Source organism: Bufo gargarizans, chromosome 4 (assembly GCF_014858855.1).
Source record: "Bufo gargarizans isolate SCDJY-AF-19 chromosome 4, ASM1485885v1, whole genome shotgun sequence".
Classification (NCBI taxonomy): domain Eukaryota; kingdom Metazoa; phylum Chordata; class Amphibia; order Anura; family Bufonidae; genus Bufo; species Bufo gargarizans.
Genome location: NC_058083.1, coordinates 320,569,150 through 320,590,835, shown reverse-complemented (window position 1 = coordinate 320,590,835; position 21,686 = coordinate 320,569,150).

Below are 21,686 nucleotides of genomic sequence, written 5' to 3'. Positions count from 1 at the left end.
ATCGATGCATAGGAAAATATTGTAAGGTGCCCATATCCCTTTAGCGGCTGTCAGCTAAACAGCTACTCTTCCCGACTTGCCTGTACACTTATCCACTCGACTCAGCAGAGTGTGCATGTGTGCTGAAAGGTAAAGGGGAGTAAGCAGTTGCCAGGCACCTTTCACAGTGGGTTATCTCTTTTCAAAAGGATTGGATATTAATATTTTATCCTTTTTTTAGGCAACATCATTTATCAAGGGAGAATTGAAAAGTCCACAACACATGACGTAGTTGGCTACCATACAGAACATGGGGGATGATGTGCTTCATTCATCGGGGTAATGGGGCTAGGTAATTATAACTTTTTTATTTTAATAAAACTATGCATCATTACTGTGAGTTGGTCACTAAGAGGACAAAACTATTGTCAGGAGGCCACTAAGGGGGAAACACTATTGTGAGAGGGGCACTAGTGGGCATTCTTCTGTGTTTTGATACAAAGGGAGCCTAACTACTGTGAGGGAGCACTAAAGAGGCATTCTTACAGAGAGGCAACACAAAGTGGGCATTCTTACTGTGAGGTGCCACTCAGGGGCATTCTACTGTGTTGGGGCACAAAGGGGGCAATTATACTGTCGGAGGAGCAGTAAGGGGGCATAATCACTTTGATGGGAAAGTATTACAGTGTGTCACACAATGAAGGCACTGTCAAAGTGTTTGGGGCGCACATGGGCACTATTGCTGAGTGGGGACACAAAAAAACATTAAAGGGCATCTGTCAGCAGATTTGTATATATGAAACTGGCAGACATGTTACATGTGCACTTGGCAGCTGAAGGCATCTGTGTTGGCTCCATGTTCATATGTGCCCGCAATGTGAGAAAAATGAATTTTTAATATATGTAAATGAGCCTCTAAGAGCAATGGTGGCCTTGCCGTTACTCCTAGAGGTTCTACTCTCTCTGCAATTGCCTCATCCTCTTTCCTTAGATTGACAGCACTAGACTCACACCTAAACACTGGTTTCCTAGTATAGAGACGGTCGGTACGGACGCGGTGACACCTAATATGTGTATTTTATTTTTTCATTTTTTTTATAGGAAAAGGCAATTTCTTTTTTTAATTTACATTTTTTTTTTTCATTTTTATTATTTTCACTTTATTTTTTTTAATGATAGACCCCGTCCGATAAACACCATAAAAAAAAACTGTGCCAAAAAAAGCTATTTTTGTCACCTTACATCACAAAAAGTGCAACAGCAAGCAATCAAAAAGACTTATGACCCCCAAAATAGTACCAATCAAACCGTCACCTCATACCGCAAAAAATTATACCCTATTTAAGACAATCGCCCAAAAAATAAAAAAGCTATGGCTCTCAGACTATGGAGACACTAAAACATCATTTTTTTGGTTTCAGAAATGCTATTATTGTGTAAAACTTAAATAAATAAGAAAAAGTATACATATTAGGTATTGCCATGTCCGTAACGATCTTCTCTATAAAACTATCACATGACCTAACTCCTCAGATGAACGCTGTAAAAATAAATAAATGAAAACTGTTCCAAAACAGCCAATTTTTGGGTCACCTTGTCCCATAAAATGTAATAATGAATGATCAAAAAATCCTATGTACCCAAAAATGGTACCAATAAAAACCTCAACACTTTCTGCAAAAAAAGAGCCCCTGCACAAGACGATTGGCAGAAAAATAAAAAACATATGGCGTTTAGAAAACCAATCCAGCAAAATCTGCCTTCCAAAAACCGTATGGCTTTCCTTTCCTACTGCGCCCTGCCGTGTGCCCGTACAGCAGTTTACGACAACATGTGGGGTGTTTCTGTAAACTGTGGAATCAGGGTAATAAATATTGAGTTTTGTTTGGCTGTTAACCCTCAATGTGTTAAAGAAAAAAATTTAATAAAATGGAAAATCTGCCAAAAAAGTGAAATTTAATCTCCATTTTCCTTTAATTCTTGTGGAACACCTAATGGGTTAACAAAGTTTGTAAAATCAGTTTTGAGTAACTTGAGGGGTGTAGTTTCTACAATGGGGTCATTTATGGGGGTATCCACTATGTAGGCCCTACAAAGTGACTTCAGACCTGAACTGGTCCTTAAAAAGTGGGTTTTGGAAATTTTCTTAAAAATTTTAAGAATCGCTTCTAAACTTCTAAGCCTTCTAACATCCTAAAAAAATAAAATGACATTTCCAAAATGATGCCAACATAAAGTAGACATATGGGGAATGTTAAGTAATAAATATTTTATTAGGTATGACTTTCTGTTTTAGAGCAGAGAAATTAGAAATTTGGAAAATTGTGAATTTTCCAAATTTTGGGTACATTTTGGATTTTTTCATAAATAAAGGTGAAATATATTGACTCATATATATGACTATCATGAAGTACAATGTGTCACGAGAAAACAATCTCAGAATGGCTTGGATAAGTAAAAGTGTTCCAAAGCTATTACCACATAAAGTGACACATGTCAGATTTGTAAATTTTGACCTGGACACTAGGGCATCAATGACCCTTGGTCATGAAAGGGTTAATTATCTACCTCATTATGTGAAGCATAAAATCATGACATACTTAAAGGGGTGCAAAGCTTGACTGTTGGGAAGACTTATGACCATACAGTTCTGCGCATTGATTCCATAACACGCGGGAGTTTTGGCAGAAAATAGTTATTTGGCAAGGACTGTAGAGAATGACACTGCATGAGACTCTACATGACATGTTTCTTTAAATAAAACATTATGAAAACAATACTAATAAATATAAAATTCCTTACGTTTGGCTGTAGTTTCTTGTTCAATGAATTAGTAGAAGTACAGACAACTTCCCACTAGAGCTCTTCTGGGTTACATTGACCTCTACTTACTTCCTGGCATTACATATGTCTTCTTGCTACTTTGAAAGTTGGAATGGAAAATAAAGCCTTGATGTCAGGAATTCGGATATAAAAACTGTACACACTCCCACCTCCTAAAATGAATGTTCCATTATAGGTCCAGCTTTTCCCAGACTGAGGTTCAACATAACAGTCACTTCAAAACTTCAGCAATAATCACAAACACTCTTCAAGTTTATGGCTCAATTTGTTCTTCCACCTATCTTATCTGCCAACAACAAACTGCAACTGATGAGGGCACAGGAACACGGACTTCAAGTTTGTTTGTTCTCATGAAATAATTGCAAAACCTTGTATGTGACAGTGTACATGTGGAATCTACAGACTGTGAATAATTAAAGCGCTTGTAATGGCTTCCACTTTATATGTCTATGCTATACGTCAAAGCTGCACAGTCAGCAAAAACAGCAACATAACTGAGGTTTATGCTATTTAAAGGGATGTTCCCTCTTAACAAAATAGCTATGGAAATGAGCACTGTTCCCTTTCACCCCTTCTACCCCGGGCCAGTTTTTGCCCTTCTACCCAGGCCATTTTTTGCAAATCTGGCATGTGTCACTTTATGTGGTAATAGCTTTGGAATACTTTTATTTATCCAAGCTTTTCTGAGATTGTTTTCTCGTAACACATTGTACTCATAAATTTGAGTCAATATATTTCACCTTTATTTTTGAAAAAATATCAAATTTACAAATTGTTTTGAAACATTCGCAATTTTCTAAATTTCTATTTCTCTGCTTTTAAAACAGAAAGTGATAACTCATAAAATATTTATTACTTACCGGTAACATTCCCCATATGTCTACTTTATGTTGGCATCATTTTGTTTGTTTAGGACGTTAGAAGGATTAGAAGTTTAGAAGCAATTCTTACATTTTCAAAACCCACTTTTTAAGGACCAGTTCAGGTCTGAAGTCACTTTGTGGGGCTTACATAGTAGAAACCACCGATTGTAGAGTCTCAAGTTACTCAAAACTGATTTTTTAAACTTTGTTAATCCTTTAGGTGTTCCACAAGAATTAAAGAAAAATGGAGATGCAATTTCTAAATGTCACTTCTTTTTCTTTAACACATCGAGGGTTAACAGCCAAACAAAACTCAATATTTATTACCCTAATTCTGTGGTTTACAGAAACACCCCAGATTTAGCTGAACTAGTTTTTAGATGGCATGTCCCATTTGAAGCCCCCCTGATGCACCCTTACAGTAGAAACTCCCAAAAAGTGACCCCATTTTGGAAACTAGGGGATAAGGTGCCAGTTTTATTGGTACTATTTTGGGGTACATATGATTTTTAATTGCTCTATATTACATTTTTCGTGAGGCAAGGTAACTAAAGAATGGATGTTTTGGCACTACGGAGTGCTTCCGTGGGGTTTCTCTCCGTGCCTCCGTACCGCAAAAAAATAGAACATGTTCTATTTTTTTACGGTGTGGACGGATCACGGACCCATTCAAGTTGAATGGGTCTTGATCTGCCCCGGCTACTGCACAGATATTGCCCGTGCATTGGGGACCGCATATTGCGGCCCCTAATGCACGGACCGGTCGCACAACGGCTGTGTGTATGAGGCCTTACCGTTTTATGATGTCCTGGTGATGTGTTCAGGATTTCTCTTATAGTTTGGAGTTTACCTTCCTACCATAATGGAGATATCTATTATTATTATTTATTATTAAAGCACCATTCATTCCATAGCGCTGTACATATGAGAAGAGGTATACATACATAATACAGACAATTGCACTAATCATAAACAAGACGGGTTACAAACTGGTACAGAAGGAGAGAGGGCCCACAATCTACATGGTATGGGAGAAGGACACAGTAGGTGCGGGTGAAGTTGGTCATGGCGGTATAGAGGCAGCAGGGTCACTGGTTGTAGGCTTGTCTGAAGAGGTGGGTTTTCAGGTTTCTTTTGAAGGATTCCACTGTAGGTGAGAGTTTTTGGCATTATGACAGCGTTATGACAGCACTTGCCATTTATGGGTGGTTTAAGGGTGGGTGGTTTTATTTAAAATAATAAAATTACATTTGCAAAATGATGCCAACATAAATTAGACATATGGGAAATGTTTAGTAATAATTATTTTATTGGGTATCTATCTATCTAAAAGTAGAGAGAAAAAATGTTTTGATTTTTTTTAATAAATAAAGGGGAAATATATTGACTCAAATTTACCACTGTCATAAAGTACAATGTGCCAGGAGAAAACAATCTCAGAATGGCTTGGATAAGTAAAAGCGTTCCTAAGCTTTTACCGCAAAAAGTGACAGATGTCAGATGTGCAAAAAAAAGGCCTGGGGAAGGCAAAAACTGGCCCGGGGTAGAAGAGGTTAAACAGATATGATAGAATTGCCCAATAATGGAATCATTTTGGAAAACAGTGGAGTATCTGATCACCCAGATGATTCTACTATGGGATGATTGCATGATACCGCTAGTGTGTCATATGAGGTACTTGTTTAGCTACATTCCTAGGTTATATCTCAAGGCCTGTTTAAAAGGTTGAACATTAATTTATAATATATCTGCATTACAATAGTGTTGATCACGAATATTCAAATTGCTAATTTTAATCTTGAATATAGGTACTTTGAAATTCGCGAATATTTAGAATATAGTGATATATATTCGTAATTTCGAATATTTAAGATTTTTTATAGCAAATTTTCATAATGCAAATTTTTATCAAGAATTTTTTAATTGCAAAATAAAAGCATGATTCCTCTCTGCTTCTTGCTTGTGGGCCAATGACTCACTGGCCCACAAGCAAGAAGCAGGGAGGAATCATGACTTTAAATGGGAAAAATAATGACTATTCTAAAAAACAAATATATAGCACTATATTGAATATATTAGTTTTTTTGAATATTCATAATATTCTAAAACAAGAATATATAGCAATATAGCGAATATTTGAAAAAAAAAAAACGAATATAGAGCAATTCAGCTAATATAGTGCTATAATCTTCTTTATCTAATAGTTGTAATTTTTTTCTCATCTGGAGTTCAGATTGGAAAAAAATTACAACTTTAAAAAAAAAAATATTATAGCACTATATTAGCTTAATTGCTCAACATTAGTTTTTTTCAAAAATTTGCTGTATTGCTTTATATTCTTGTTTTAGAATATTACAAATATTTGAAAAAAATGAATATATTCAATATAGTGCTATGACTCATTGGCCCACAAGCAAGAAGTAGGGAGGAATCATGTTTTTGCTTGGCAATTGAAAAATTCGCGATAAAAATTCGCATTACGAAAACTTGCATATTACGCGATCATTACCTTGTTGATTTTTCGAGTAAAAAAAACATAAAATATAACGAATATTCAAATTTGCGAATATTTGGCGAATATTCTACAAAAGGGTGTCATCCACTCAAATACCTTGCAGATAAAAAAATTAGATCTCAAATTTTTCTGTGATATAATCATATTTACAAGCCTGTGTGTGTCAGGCCAACACAGACTGTATTGTGGCCACTGGCTGTATTGTGGCTAGGCCTCCACTCATACCATTACAGGGTGTCATTCACTCAAATGCCTTGCAGATAAAAAAATTATATTTCAAATTTTTCTGTGATATAATCACATTTGCAAGCCCTTAGTGTGTCAGGCCTACACAGACTGTATTGTGGCCACTGGCTAGGCCTCCACTCATACCGTTACAGGGTGTTATTCACTCAAATACCTTGCAGATAAAAAAAAATTATATTTAATATTTTTATGTGCAAGGTATTTGAGTGAATGACACCCTGTAACGGTATGAGTGGAGGCCTAGCCAGTGGCCACAATACAATCTGCGTAGGCCTGACACACACGGGCTTGCAAATGTGATTATATCACAGAAAAATTTTAAATAGAATTTTATCTGCAAGGTATTTTATTGAATGACCTTGCAAATAAAAAAAATTCCTTGCAAATAAAAAAAAATTGCAAATACCTTGCAAATAAAAAAAATTCTATTTAAAAATTTTCTGTAATATAATCACATTTCCAAGCCCGTGTGTGTCAGGCCCACACAGACTGTATTGTGGCCACTGGCTAGTGGCTAGGCCTCCACTTATACCGTTACAGGGTGTCATTCACTCAAATACGTTGCAGATTAAAACAAAATATATTTAAAAAATTTCTGTGATATATTCACATTTGCAAGCCTGTGTGTGTCAGGCCCACACAGACTGTATTGTGGCCACTGGCTAGTATTTTTCTGGCCTCTAGTGCTGCACTGTGGCTTCAAAAACAAAACAAAAAAAGGCACATACATGTGTCAATTACCCTTCGTGATCGGTACCTTGTTGTGGTGAAGGGGCTTGCGTATCACAATGAAGCGATCATCACCTCTATGAGTGTGTTGGCAATGTTGCCACACCCCAGATAAGGCCGTTGCGATCGGCTGGATAATTTTTCATAGAAAAAACATTATTATTATTTTTTTTTAAGTTGTTTGGGTTTTTAATACATAAAAGAAACTATTAAGAGACTTTATTATGATTTTTTTTATTAGAAATAATGCAGACAATTTAAAAAATCCCCATCAATTCCAATACAAAGCAAGTGCAGAGCTCAGAACAAAATTATTTCAGGATGTCGTTAATTCGACAATGATTAATCAATTTGACACACGTCCCCGGATAGGGGACGTATCAGGGATAAAACTGATAGGAATAGTACTAGTTAACCACCTCTGCCCCCCTAGCTGAAACACCCTTAATGACCAGACCACTTTTTACACTTCTGTACTACACTACTTTCACCGCTTATTGCTCGGTCATGCAACTTACCACCCAAATGAATTTTACCTCATTTTCTTCTCACTAATAGAGCTTTCATTTAGTGGTATTTCATTGCTGCTGACATTTTTACTATTTTTGTTATTATTCAAAATTTATTGAAATTTTTGCAAAAAAATGACATTTTTCACTTTGAGTTGTAAATTTTTTTTAAAAAAACAATATCCATATATACATTTTTCACTAAATTTATTGTTCTACATGTCCTTGATAAAAATAAAATGTTTGGGTAAAAAAAAATGGTTTGGGTAAAAGTTATAGCGTTTACAAACTATGGTACAAAAATGTGAATTTCTGCTTTTTGAACCAGCTCGGTATTTCTGAGCACCTGTCATGTTTCCTGAGGTTCTACAATGCCCAGACAGTAGATAACTCCCACAAATGTCCCCATTTCGGAAAGTAGACACCCTAAGGTATTCGCTGATGGGTATAGTGTCATTTGGTGTCATTTTACATATACCCATGCTGGGTGAGATAAATATCTTGGTCAAATGCCAACTTTGTATAAAAAAATTGGAAAAGTTGTCTTTTGCTGAGATATTTCTCTCACCCAGCATGGGTATATGTAAAATGACACCCCAAAACACATTCCCCAACTTCTCCTGAGTACGGCGATACCACATGTGTGACACTTTTTTGCAGCCTATATGCGCAAAGGTGTCCAAATTCCTTTTAGGAGGGCATTTTTAGACATTTGGATCCCAGACTTCTTCTCACACTTTAGGGCCCCTAAAATGCCAGGGCAGTATAAATACCCCACATGTGACCCCATTTTGGAAAGAAGACACCCCAAGGTTTTCAATGAGGGGTATGCCGAGTTCATAGAAAAAAAATTTTTGGGGCACAAGTTAGCGGAAATTGATTATTATTTTTTTTTCTCACAAAGTCTCCCTTTCCGCTAACTTGAGACAAAAAATTCAATCTTTCATGGACTCAATATGCCCCTCAGCGAATACCTTGGGGTGTATTCTTTCCAAAATGGTGTTATTTGTGGGGTGTTTGTACTGCCCTGGCATTTGAGGGTCTCCGCAATCATTACATGTATGGCGAGCATTAGGAGTTTCTGCTATTCTCCTTATATTGAGCATACGGGTAATGAGATTTTTTTTTTTCCGTTCAGCCTCTGGGCTGAAAGAAAAAATGAACGGCACAGATTTCTTCATTCGCATCGATCAATGTGGATGAAAAAATCTCTGCCCAAAAAACAAAAAGGAGGGGAAAGGCGTCTGCCAGGACATAGGAGCTCCACCCAACATCCATACCCACTTAGCTCGTATGCCCTGGCAAACCCGATTTCTCCATTCATATCAATCGATGTGGATGAATAAATCATTGCCGGGATTTTTATTTTTATTTTTTAATATATATATATACAAAGTGTTTGGCAAAGCATATGAACATCGCCGCCTCCTCAGCTCATATGCCTCAGCAAACTTATCTTTTACTGCAGAGGAGAAAACTTGTCTTGCATCGCCGCATACACTGACTTTTGTGTAATCTGACAGCAGCGCAATGCTTCTGTCAGAATGCACATCAGTGCTGCAGCTAGTCGATCAGTTGGTCCACCTGGAAGGTAAAAAGAACAAAACAAAAAAGAAAAAACCAGGCCGCAACGCAATCATTTTATTGTATATAAAAGATGGAGGGCACTCAGATGTCTGTATATATAGAGAGAGAAAACAATTGTAGTAAGGTATATCTCTTTTCTTTATTGCTTCTAAAGTTATACCTTTCTGTAAAAATATCAATATATCAATAAGTAAATATTTTTCAAGGATAGTAGGACATAGAGGAGTAAAATCTTATTTCACAACGATACAGATTTCTCAGCTTGTGTCAGGAATACTATAGTCCTTCCTATTATGACAGAGTATATCAAATAAAATATTTAAAATGCTTGGGATAAATAAAATAAATATAAGTCCTTATATGACTAAAAACCAGCTCCTGCAGATGATCAGTCTGCGTGTGGGAGTCATATATCCTATATAGCAATCCTGGGGTAATAGGTCCGCTTAAGTCCTGGGAATGTATTTACTTTTGGTAAAGAGCCGGAACAGTCTTACCCCATATAAGTGTATTCCAAGGCGCAGCTGTAGGGAGATCTCCTTACTGTGTTGTCCGGTCCTCTGTGGTATGTAGCGGTGGTGCGCACGTGTTCTCCGGCGTCTTCTGCGTCTTCTTCTCTGATCGCTCTGTTCCTCTCTGCTGGGCCAGAAGTGATGTTCCTATAACCGGAAGTGACGGTCTATTATTCCGACCAGCTGACCGATTTAGACAGCGGAGTGCGGACACAGTTCACCTTTATGTTTTAGGATGGACTTATTTCGTTTGAAAAGTCAAAGTACTATTCTTGTATAAAACCCAAATTGGTACTGCCTTATTTGGAGAGAGCACCTAGCCGTGTTTTACAAGTCAGTAGAGCCTTTGCAATTCTCCCATGCAATAATTTTATTAACTTTATAATAACTTTTGAACAGAACATATAAACTTTAACTTTTTGAACTGAACGTTCACTTTTTTGCTTACTGGTGATTTTTTTTTTTTTTTTACCTTTATAGGACAAACCTCTCCTTTCCCATGGGACAATGTGCAAAGCGCAAATCGCCCAAAGATGTGGCGAAGTACATTATGCACTTTGTCCCAGGTGAAAGGAGAGGTTTGCAGCAGCTGTGTGTGAATGGGCCCTAATAGCCCTGTGTGCCTGTCCTGTGAGATGTGATCCCTATGCTAAGTGTACCTGTGTGTGGTACTTCCGGAAACACTCTCCAAAGCATAGGGCAGGGTGGTCAGGGCAGTCAGGACAGAAATAGCAGGTGTCACGCCTTCCACTCCTGCTACAGACAACATCTTTTTCGGGGTGACGGTTGGATTGAGGTACCGGCAACGACACTGGGGAAATGTCGCTCGTGTAGACGGCTAACTACACTGGTGGATGGGGCCACGGAACATCCTGGATACAGGAGGTTCTTGATGATCTCTTCCTGAAATTTGAGGAAGGATCCTGTTCTACCAGCCTTACTGTAGAGAACAAAACTATTATATGCAGCCAATTGAAATAAATATACAGACACCTTCTTATACCAGCGTCTGGTGCGTCGGGAAACTAAATACAGAGACAACATCTAGTCATTGAAGTCCACCTCTCCCATGAGCAAATTATAGTCGTGGACACAGAGGGGCTTTTCAATGACACTGGTTGCTCGCTCAATTTGGATTGTCGTGTCTGCGTGAATGGAGGAGAGCATGTAAACGTCACGCTTGTCTCTCCATTTCACCGCGAGCAGTGCTTCGTTACACAAGGCAGCCCTCTCCCCCCTTGCAAGACGGGTGGTAACGAGCCGTTGCAGGAAGCCCGCGCGACTAGTTCGCGGGGTGCCACAGCAGCCAATCTGTTCTAGGAACAAATGCCTGAAGAGGGCCACACTTGTGTAGAAATTGTCCACATAAAGATGGTACCCCTTGCCAAATAAGGGTGACACCAACTCCCAGACTGTCTTCCCACTGCTCCCCCGGTAGTCAGGGCAACCGACCGGCTCCAGGGTCTGATCTTTACCCTCATAGATCCGAAATTTGTGGGTTTAGCCTGTGGCCCTTTCACAGAGCTTATACAATTTGACCCCATACCGGGCGCGCTTGCTTGGGATGTATTGTTTTAAGCCAAGGCGCCTGGTAAAATGTATTAGGGACTCGTCTACGCAGATGTTTTGCTCAGGGGTATTCAAATCTACAAATTTCTGGTTGAAGTGGTCTATGAGGGGCCAAATTTTGTGGAGCCGGTCAAAAGCTGGATGGCCTCTGGGACGGGAGGTGGTGTTTTCGCTAAAGTGCAGGAAACGCAGGATGGCCTCATATCGTGCCCTGGACATGACAGTAAAGAACATGGGCATGTGATGAATTGGGTTCGTGGACCAATATGACCGCAATTTATGCTTTTTGGTTAGACCCATGTTGAGGAGAACGCCCCAAAAAATTTTAATTCGGAAACTTGGACTGGTTTCCACTGGAAAGGCTGGGCATAATAGCTTCCCGGGTTGGCGCTTATAAATTGTGAGGCATACCGGTTAATTTCTGCCACGACTATGTCCAAGAGCTCCGCAGTCAAGAACAGCTAAAAAAATCCCAGGGCCAAACCGATCTGAGCTGTCTCAACCCGAACTCCAGACTGGGCGGTGAAAGGGGGAACTAATGGTGCGGCTGAAGTTGGGGACTGCCAATCAGGATTTGCCAGCACCTCAGGGATTCTAGGGGGTCTACGGGCCTGTCTGTGCGGTGGCTGCGACGGGGTAACTAATGCACGTGCCACCGTACCAGCTTCAACTGCCCTTCTGGTGCTCGCCACTTCACCATGTTCTACGGCAGTGCTGGTACTAGGTCCAGGGAGGGCTGCGCTGCTGGTGTATGCCTCACCACGTAATCCGACAGCGCCAGCCCCACTCTGCTGCCCTTGAAGCGGATCCTGTGCAACCTGTGGTCTAGCAACACGGGGCCGGGTATGCCTGGTGCTATCAGGGACCTCAACCTCCTCGTCCGAACTTTGTGTCAGACTGCCACTGCTTTCTACAGGTTCGTATTCTGACCCGCTAGATTCATCAGATGAGGGTTCCCATTCCTCATCCGACTGGGTCAGAAGCCTGTAGGCCTCTTCAGAAGAATACCCCCTGTTTGACATTTGGACTACTAAATTTAGGGGTATTCCCTGAGACTACCCAAGAAAAAAAGCAAGCCTGTCTTACAAAGGGGAGGCTAGCGAAGTACCGGAGGCCGCTGCGGTTGATAAAAAATATCAAAACAGATTTTTTTATCGCCGCAGTGCGTGAAAAGTGATTGTGCAGTGATCAAGAAAAATTAAATTTTTTGTCACTGCGGCGGGAGCGGGCGTGGGTGAACGCACGTGTGGGCGACCGATCAGGCCTGATCGGGCAAACACTCGTTTTTTGTGGAGGGTGAGCTAAGGTGACACTAATACTATTATAGATCTGACTGTGATCAGTTTTGATCACTTACAGATACTATAAAAGTACAAATGCTGATTAGCGATACGCTAATCAGCGAATCAGTGACTGTGGTGTGGTGGGCTGGGCGCTAAACAATTGCTAAACTACCTAACCAAGGGACCTAAACTATCCTAAAATCTATCAGTCAATACCAGTGAAAAAAAAAAGTGACAGTTTGCACTGATCACTTTTTTCCTTTCACTAGGTGATTGACAGGGGCAAGAAGGGTGATCAAGGGGTTAATTGGGGTGCATGGGGGTGATCTGGGGCTAAGGTGTAGTGTTTGGTGCTACTCACTGTGATGCCTGCTCCTCTGCTGAGACCTAACCGACCAAAAGGACCAGCAGAGGAGCAGGGAAGCCATTTAACACATTATATTTACAAATATAATGTGTTAACTGGTTTCTGATTCGTTTTTTTTTAAATCATCAGCTTGCCAGCCACGATCATTGGCTGGCAAGCTAATGACGTGACCCCCCTCGAACTTTTGCCGGCCTGCTATGCGCATGCGCGGGCCGGCTAAGCGCGTTATCTCGCATCTCGCGAGATGACGCATATATGCGTGACTCTGCCTGGGACTGCCGCCTCCGGACCGCGATCCTGCGTTAGGCGGTCCTGAGGCGGTTAAGACAACACTCATATAGTGTGTCACAGCACATTGTGACACCCTGCACGCGCAGTGCCCCAATTTGGGAGTAAGAGGACCGACCAAGCTGCTTTTTCCATCTCCCGGTTCCTAAAATCAATTCAGTTTGGTGTATCAGAGTTTGGTCTGTCACTGTGAAGGCAGTCGAAGGTACCCGGCCTAAATTTTTTTTCACAAAAGGCAATCCCTGATATGGGACTTAACAGGGATTAAACTGATGAGAATAGTACTACAGAAAATACCACTCATATTGGGTGTGACAGTAAATTGCACGGCGCAGACACAGTGACCGTGGCGTGGATTCAAACAAAGGGGAGGGAGCCAGCGTTTTTTTAACCATCTCACCGTTCGAAAAATCACTTTAATAAATGGACCCTAGATTGGGGACGTCACGTAATAGGGATTAAACTGATGAGAATTGTACTACAGAAAATACCACTCATATCGGGTGTGACAGTAAATTGCACGGCACAGACGCAGTGATCGTGGCGTGGATTCAAACAAAGGGGAGGGAGCCAGCGTTTTTTTAACCATCTCCCCGTTCGAAAAATCAATTCAATTCACCTTTCGGGGACCCTCGGCGTTGTACGTGGCTGGGTGGAGGAAGAAACCTTCAATGACATCAACGGGACATGGCTAGCTTGGTATCCAACCTTGTGCAAATGGGAAGTTTGCTGTTGGGCAAATGGACTATTTGCGGTGCATTAAAAAGGGAGTTTGGTCTGTCAATGTCTGTGAAGTGGGCGTAACCCTTACACTACCTGATCGATACAACATCATACCTGATCGTATACACACACTGGATGTTTTAAACCACGTTGTTCAAAAAAATTTAGGATTGTTAGGTGATTTATGCCCTTTATGGATTAAAAACTGTGCATCAACTATGTAATTTTCCATGGGAGTTTTGCCATGGATCCCCCTTTGGCATGCCACAGTCCAGGTGTTAGTCCCCTTGAAACAACTTTTCCGTCACTACTATGGCTAGAAACAGCCCCTATGGGTATTAAAATGCGCCTGCCTATTGAAGTCAATGGTGGTTCGCCCGGTTCGCCCGTTTGCGAATATTTGCAGAAATTCGCGTTCGCTGTTCGCAAACGGAAAATTTTATGTTCGCGACATCTCTACTGTACAACTGGTGTCACCAGAGGCACAACTTTCTTTGGGGAGTGAGCTAATTTGCATACATCTTGCCCAGAGGAGCATTGCATGGCCTATAAGACTTACACCTACTAGGTGCTCTCCACAATGCAAAACAGAACCCCTGGATCCCCACAAAGGCCTCTCATCCAGCCTAGTCAATTTTCTCTGCTCTACACTGATGAGGGGCATTCACCCCGAAACAGCTGTCTGCAGATGAGGTACTGGCTTGGCTATAATCCTACATCAGTGATGGTGAACCTTTTAGAGATTGAATCCCAAACTGCAACCCAAAACCCACTTATTTATCGCAAAGTGCCAACATGGCAATTTAACCTGAGTACCAATATAATATATATCTTCCATGTAATTTGTCATTTATCTATAATAGCCTGCCTACATTCAATGCGCCGCCTGTTCTGTTCATAGTGCGTCCTGCGCTGATGAATGGCAGGAAAAGTCTAAGGCATATTAGTACCCCATAGACTTTTTCCAGGGTGTGGGTGCCCACAGAGAGTGCTCTGAGTGCCGCCTCTTGCACCCATGCCATAGTTTCGCCACCACTGTCCTAGATTATATCTCAAGGCCTGTTTAAAAGGTCAAAGATCAATTTATAGGATTGTTATCTTACAACTGGTTACACCAGAGGCACAGCTTTCTTTCCTTTGTGAGTGAGCTAATTTGCATACATCTTTCCCAGATGAGAACTGCATGGCCTATAAGACTTATTACGCCTATTTGGCAATCTCCACAATGGATCAAAAAACTCCAGTAAGGCCTCATGCACACGACCGTTGTTTCATTCCGTGTCCGTTGTTCCGTTTTTTGTGATTTTCTGCGGACCCATTGACTTTCAATGGGTCAGTTGAAAACTCGGCTAATGCACCGTTTGTCATCCGCGTCCGTGATCCGTGGTTTCAGTCCGTCCAAAAAATATAACCTGTCCTATTTTTTTCACGGAAAACGGTTTGCGGACCCATTTAAGTCAATGGGACCGTGAAAAAATGCGGAGGCACACAAGATTGTCATCCGCGCTCCGCGTCCGTTTTTTCCCTATCATTTGCATGGCAAACTTGACTTATTTTTTTTACTTTCCTTCATGTCTGGTGATCCTCCAAAAATAAAGGAAGACACACGGAAACAAAAACGGAAACGGATCACAGAAAAACGGAACCCCATTTTGCGGAACGGAACACAACAACGGTCGTGTGCATGAGGCCTAACTCTATGGATTTTTTGTAAAATTAGTTTAGAATTTATACTATAGAAGTACCTTGACCTTCATATAAACCAATCACATTAGAATCAATGCGCTGATTTTACATGAAGGAGACAGCTGTTTCATCTCTCTCTATGTATTTAATGTAAGAAAGGGTGCCATGTATAGGTTTGCCTGGTTTTAGTACTGTATACAAATGTTCTGACCACAGCTAATGATTCACAATATCTAGGCAGATTCATATTATTTAGGCAGTCTGACATTAATGATGAAAGTCTTTTTGCATAACAATATTCATAAAGCTTCTATCAATGTAACCCATATGTGCTGGATGTTGGGTAAATTATTCTGTAACACGTTATATAAACAATATGAACATTGACATTATGATCCGAACATGCTTAATCCACACTGATTACAATGATTTATTGGGAACATATTATATAATATGGCTGATCTACCACATAGTGAAATATGATGTGTTTTTAGTCTCACTTAACCCCGGCCAGAAATGTGGGCCCAAAAAAAAATATGTGTGAATGCTTGGATCAGTCATTGGCCATTAGAGATGTCGCGAACATAAAATTTTCCATTCGTGAATGGCGAACGAGAATTTTCGCAAATGTTCGCGAACGGGCGAACCGCCGTTGACTTCAATGGGCAGGCGAATTTTAAAACCCACAGGGACTCTTTCTGGCCACAATAGTGACGGAAAATTTGTTTCAAGGGGACTAACACCTGGACTGTGGCATGCCGGAGGGGGATCCATGGCAAAACTCCCATGGAAAATTACATAGTTGACGCAGAGTCGGGTTTTAATCCATAAAGGGCATAAATCACCTAACATTCCTAGATTGTTTGGAATAACGTGCTGTAAAACATCAGGTATGATGTTGTATCGATCAGGTAGTGTAACAGTTACGCCCGCTTCACAGTGACAGACCAAACTCCCTGTTTAACGCACCGCAAACAACCGCTAACAGTCCATTTGCACAACCGCAAACTCCCCATTTGCACAAGGTGGGATACCAAGCTAGCCATGTCCCGTTCCTTGTCCTCACTGTTGTCATTGAAGGTCTCTTCCTCCACCCAGCCACGTACAACACCAAGGGTCCCCCGAAAGGTGAAAACAAGCCCCCTGGGACGCCTGCTGTGTTTGGTCTTCCACCTCCTCAAAGCCACCTTCCTCCACTGACTCCTCTTCTTCAGACTCCTCTCTCTGCGTTGCCTTTCTCTGCGTTATTATAAGGTGTGTTAAGTAGTACTATTCCTATCAGTTTAATCCGCGTTACGTCCACTAGTATTATTATTATTAATATTATTATAAGGTGTGTTAAATAGTACTATTACTATCAGTTTAATCTCTGTTATGTCCCCTATCAGGGGACGTGTATATGGCATTGATGTTAGGAACCAGGAGATGGAAAAAGATGCTTGGTCGGTCCTCCTACTTTAAATTTGGGGCACTGCGCGTGCAATCGAATGTGCCACCAGATATGAGCGGCGTGCTAAGTAGTACTATTCTTTTCAGTTTAATCCCTGTTACGTCGCCTATCAGGGGACGTGTATATGGCATCGATTTTAGGAACCGGGAGATGGAAAAAGATGCTTGGTCGGTCCTCCTACTTCAAATCTGGGGCACTGCGCGTGCAAACGAATGTGCCACCAGATATGAGCAGCGTGTTAAGTAGTACTATTCTTATCAGTTTAATCCCTGTTACGTCCCCTATCAGGGGACGTGTATATGGTATCGATTTTAGAAACCGGGAGATGGAAAAAGATGCTTGGTCGGTCCTCCTACTTCACATTTGGGGCACTGCGCGTGCAATCGAATGTGCCACCAGATATGAGCGGCGTGCTAAGTAGTACTATTCTTTTCAGTTTAATCCCTGTTACGTCGCCTATCAGGGGACGTGTATATGGCATCGATTTTAGGAACCGGGAGATGGAAAAAGATGCTTGGTCGGTGCTCCTACTTCAAATCTGGGGCACTGCGCGTGCAAACGAATGTTCCACCAGATATGAGCAGCATGTTAAGTAGTACTATTCTTATCAGTTTAATCCCTGTTATGTCCCCTATCAGGGGGCGTGTATGGAATAGATTTTAGACAACCACAAAGAGTTGTCAATAGTTGACACACTGTCACGGAAGGTGTGCAGGAAACTAGAAAACACAAAATGAATATACGACTGACTGGATCTAAAACTAAGGAACAAAAAGGGAGAGCCCTGCATCAGACCTGGCTCTCTCCCTGACTGCTCAGCCTATGCGAAAATCCCAATGGTAGATGATCACATATCCTCGTACCTCGACTGTATAACACCTGAACACCCTATAATAGTGAGGGGACACGACCACCGGCTCCCTACACTAGATATGGAGGGAGTCAGGGTCACCTGGGATCCAGCAAACAGAAAAACACAAATAAATGAACAAAACTTATCTTGTAGAAGACTGAGAAGTAGGAACAGCATGCACACACTCCAGGAAGTTGTATAAACCGCAAAGTGATGCACTATGGGAAAAGGATTTAAAGGGATGCAATCAGTACAACTACATGACAGCTGAGAGAGGCTAACGAGATGAGAAAATGAAAGCAAAACAAAGGAAGCTCAAGGAGGAGGTTCTAGACGTCTGTCAGAGCTTCTCAGATGTCTGGTGGTGACAGTACCCCTCCTTCTACGAGTGGACTCCGGACACTCAGAGCCCACCTTCTCAGGATGGGACCTATGGAAAGCCCTGATGAGAAGAGTGGCCTTAATGTCCGTCACTGGGACCCACATCCTCTCCTCAGGACCATAACCCTCCCAATGAACGAGGTACTGGAGAGAACCGCGGACAACACGAGAATCAACAATCCTAGAGACCTGAAATTCAAGATTACCATCAACCACAATCGGAGGAGGAGGCAAAGACGAGGGTACAATGGGTTGGACATAAGGTTTTAATAAGGACTTATGAAAAACATTATGGATCTTCCAAGTCTGAGAAAGATCAAGACGGTAGGCAACAGGATTGATGACAGACAAGATTTTGTAAGGCCCAATAAACTTAGGACCCAACTTCCAGGAGGGAACCTTCAATTTGATATTCTTAGTAGACAACCACACCAGATCACCAACATTCCGGACCAGGCACACGTCTCTTATCCGCCACACGCTTATATCTCTCACTCATGCTCTTTAGATTATCCTGAATCTTTTGCCAAATAGATGACAAAGACGAGGAGAATCTGTCCTCATCAGGTAAACCAGAAGACCCCTCTCCCGAGAATGTCCCAAACTGCGGATGAAACCCATATGCACCAAAAAATGGTGACTTATCAGAGGACTCCTGACAACGGTTATTTAAAGCAAACTCAGCAAGAGACAAAAAAGAACACCAATCCTCCTGATTCTCCGCCACAAAACAGTGCAGATATGTCTCCAGATTCTGATTGATGCGCTCTGTCTGGCCATTCGACTGTGGGTGGAAAGCAGAAGAGAATGACAACCGAACCCCCAAGCGAGAACAGAAAGCCTTCCAGAATCTGGAAACAAACTGCGTGCCCCTACCAGAGACTATGTCTGAAGGAATACCATGCAATTTGACAATGTGATCAATAAATGCCTGCGCCAGCATCTTAGCATTGGGCAAGCCAGGAAAAGGGATGAAATGCACCATTTTGCTAAAATGGTCCACCACCACCAGAATCACAGTCTTCCCTGAGGAACGAGGCAGGTCCGTAATGAAGTCCATGGACAGATGTGTCCAAGGACGGGAAGGAATGGGTAAGGGAAGGAGAGGACCTGATGGCCGTGAATGAGGGACTTTGGCACGAGCGCAGGTCTCGCAGGCTGCCACAAAACCCTCAACCGACTTACGAAGCGCCGGCCACCAGAATCTCCGAGCGATGAGATCCACTGTGGCTCTTGCCCCCGGGTGCCCAGCAAGGACAGTATCGTGGTGTTCCTTAAAAATCTTGTGTCTTAAAGCGAGAGGCACAAACAACCTCCCAGGAGGACAAAGATCAGGAGCCTCTGACTGGGCTACCTGAACCTCTGCCTCTAATTCAGGATAAAAAGCAGAGACCACCACACCTTCAGCCAAAATGGGACCCAGGTCTTCAAAATTCCCACCTCCCGGAAAACAACGTGACAGGGCATCCGCCTTCACATTCTTAACCCCAGGGCGGAACGTGACAACAAAATTAAACCTGGAAAAGAACAAAGACCATCTGGCCTGTCTCGGGTTCAGACGCTTGGCTGACTCCAAGTAGGCCAGATTCTTATGGTCAGTAAACACGGTAATAGGGTGTCTGGCTCCCTTTAGCCAATGGCGCCATTCCTCAAAAGCCAATTTGATGGCCAACAACTACCTATCTCCCACATCGTAATTTCTCTCTGCAGAGGAGAGTTTCTTCGAGAAAAAGGCACACGGTTGCCATTTGGCAGGAGAGGGACCCTGAGACAAGACCGCACCCACACCCACCTCAGAAGCATCAACCTCAACTATGAAGGGTAGAGAAATATCAGGTTGTACCAAGATGGGAGCGGAAGCAAAACTCTCCTTGATATTAGAAAAGGCCTTACGCGCCTCTACTGACAAGGAGGAAAAATCTACCCCCTTTCTAGTCATATCAGTGAGTGGTTTAACAACAGAGGAATAATTCAAAATAAACTTCCTGTAATAATTGGCAAAGCCCAAAAAACACATCAGCGCCTTCTGATTCTCAGGAAGCTCCCACTCAAGCACAACGCGGACCTTCTCGGGGTCCATGCGAAAACCTGAAGCGGAGAGAAGAAACCCCAGAAATTGAATTTCTGGAACCGCAAACACACATTTCTCCAGTTTAGCGTACAATTTATTCTCCCGCAGGATGAGCAAGACCTGACGTAAGTGTTCCCTATGAGTTTTGAAATCAGGAGAAAAAATCAAAATGTCATCCAGATACACTAATACAAATTTACCCATTAAATGATAAAAAATGCTGTTCACAAAATGCTGAAAGACGGCTGGAGCATTCATCAAACCAAAAGGCATAACCAAATTCTCAAAATGGCCCTCAGGGGTATTGAAGGCCGTCTTCCATTCGTCTCCTTCTCTGATCCTGACTAGGTTGTATGCCCCTCTAAGATCCAACTTGGAAAAAACTTTAGCCCCAACAATCTGGTTAAACAGGTCCGGGATCAAAGGAAGCAGATAAGGGTCACGAATTATGATACTGTTCAGCTCCCTGAAATCCAGACATGGTCTTAAAGAACCATCTTTTTTCTTAACAAAGAAAAAACCAGTGGCAACAGGTGACTTCGAGGGTCGTATGTGTCCCTTTCTCAGACTCTCAGAGATATAAGCACGCATAGCGACCCTTTCAGGTTGGGAGAGATTGTATAAACGAGATTTAGGCAGCTTTGCGCCTGGGATGAGATTAATAGGGCAATCGTACTCCCTGTGCGGGGGCAAGTCCTGAACACCACTCTCAGAGAAGACATCCGAAGATTCAGAGAGAAAAGATGGTACAGTCTTAGTAGAAACCTCAGAAACAGATGTCGTGAGGCAATTCTCTCTGCAAAAGTCACTCCAACCATTTATTTGCCTCGCTTGCCAATCAATGGTGGGGTTATGTTTAGTGAGCCAGGGTAGCCCCAACACTAGAGGAAGGCAACCCGCTAAGGACGAAACATGACACATCCTCAACATGAGCATCACTCACAATCAAATGGATATTGTGAACTATGCCCTTTAATGATTTCTGAGAAAGTGGAGCGGAATCAATAGCAAAAACAGGTATATCCTTTCCCAAAGTGCATACCTGGAAACCATGAGTTATAGCAAATTGATTATCAATGAGATTGACAGCTGCTCCACTATCTACAAAAATCTCACAAAAAATGTTCTTGCTCTCCAGCGCCACCCTGGCAGGCAGGACAAAACGGGAACTACAAGCAAATGGAAAACCTTCAATCTCCGCATCAACCCTGCCAATGGTAACAGATGGAAC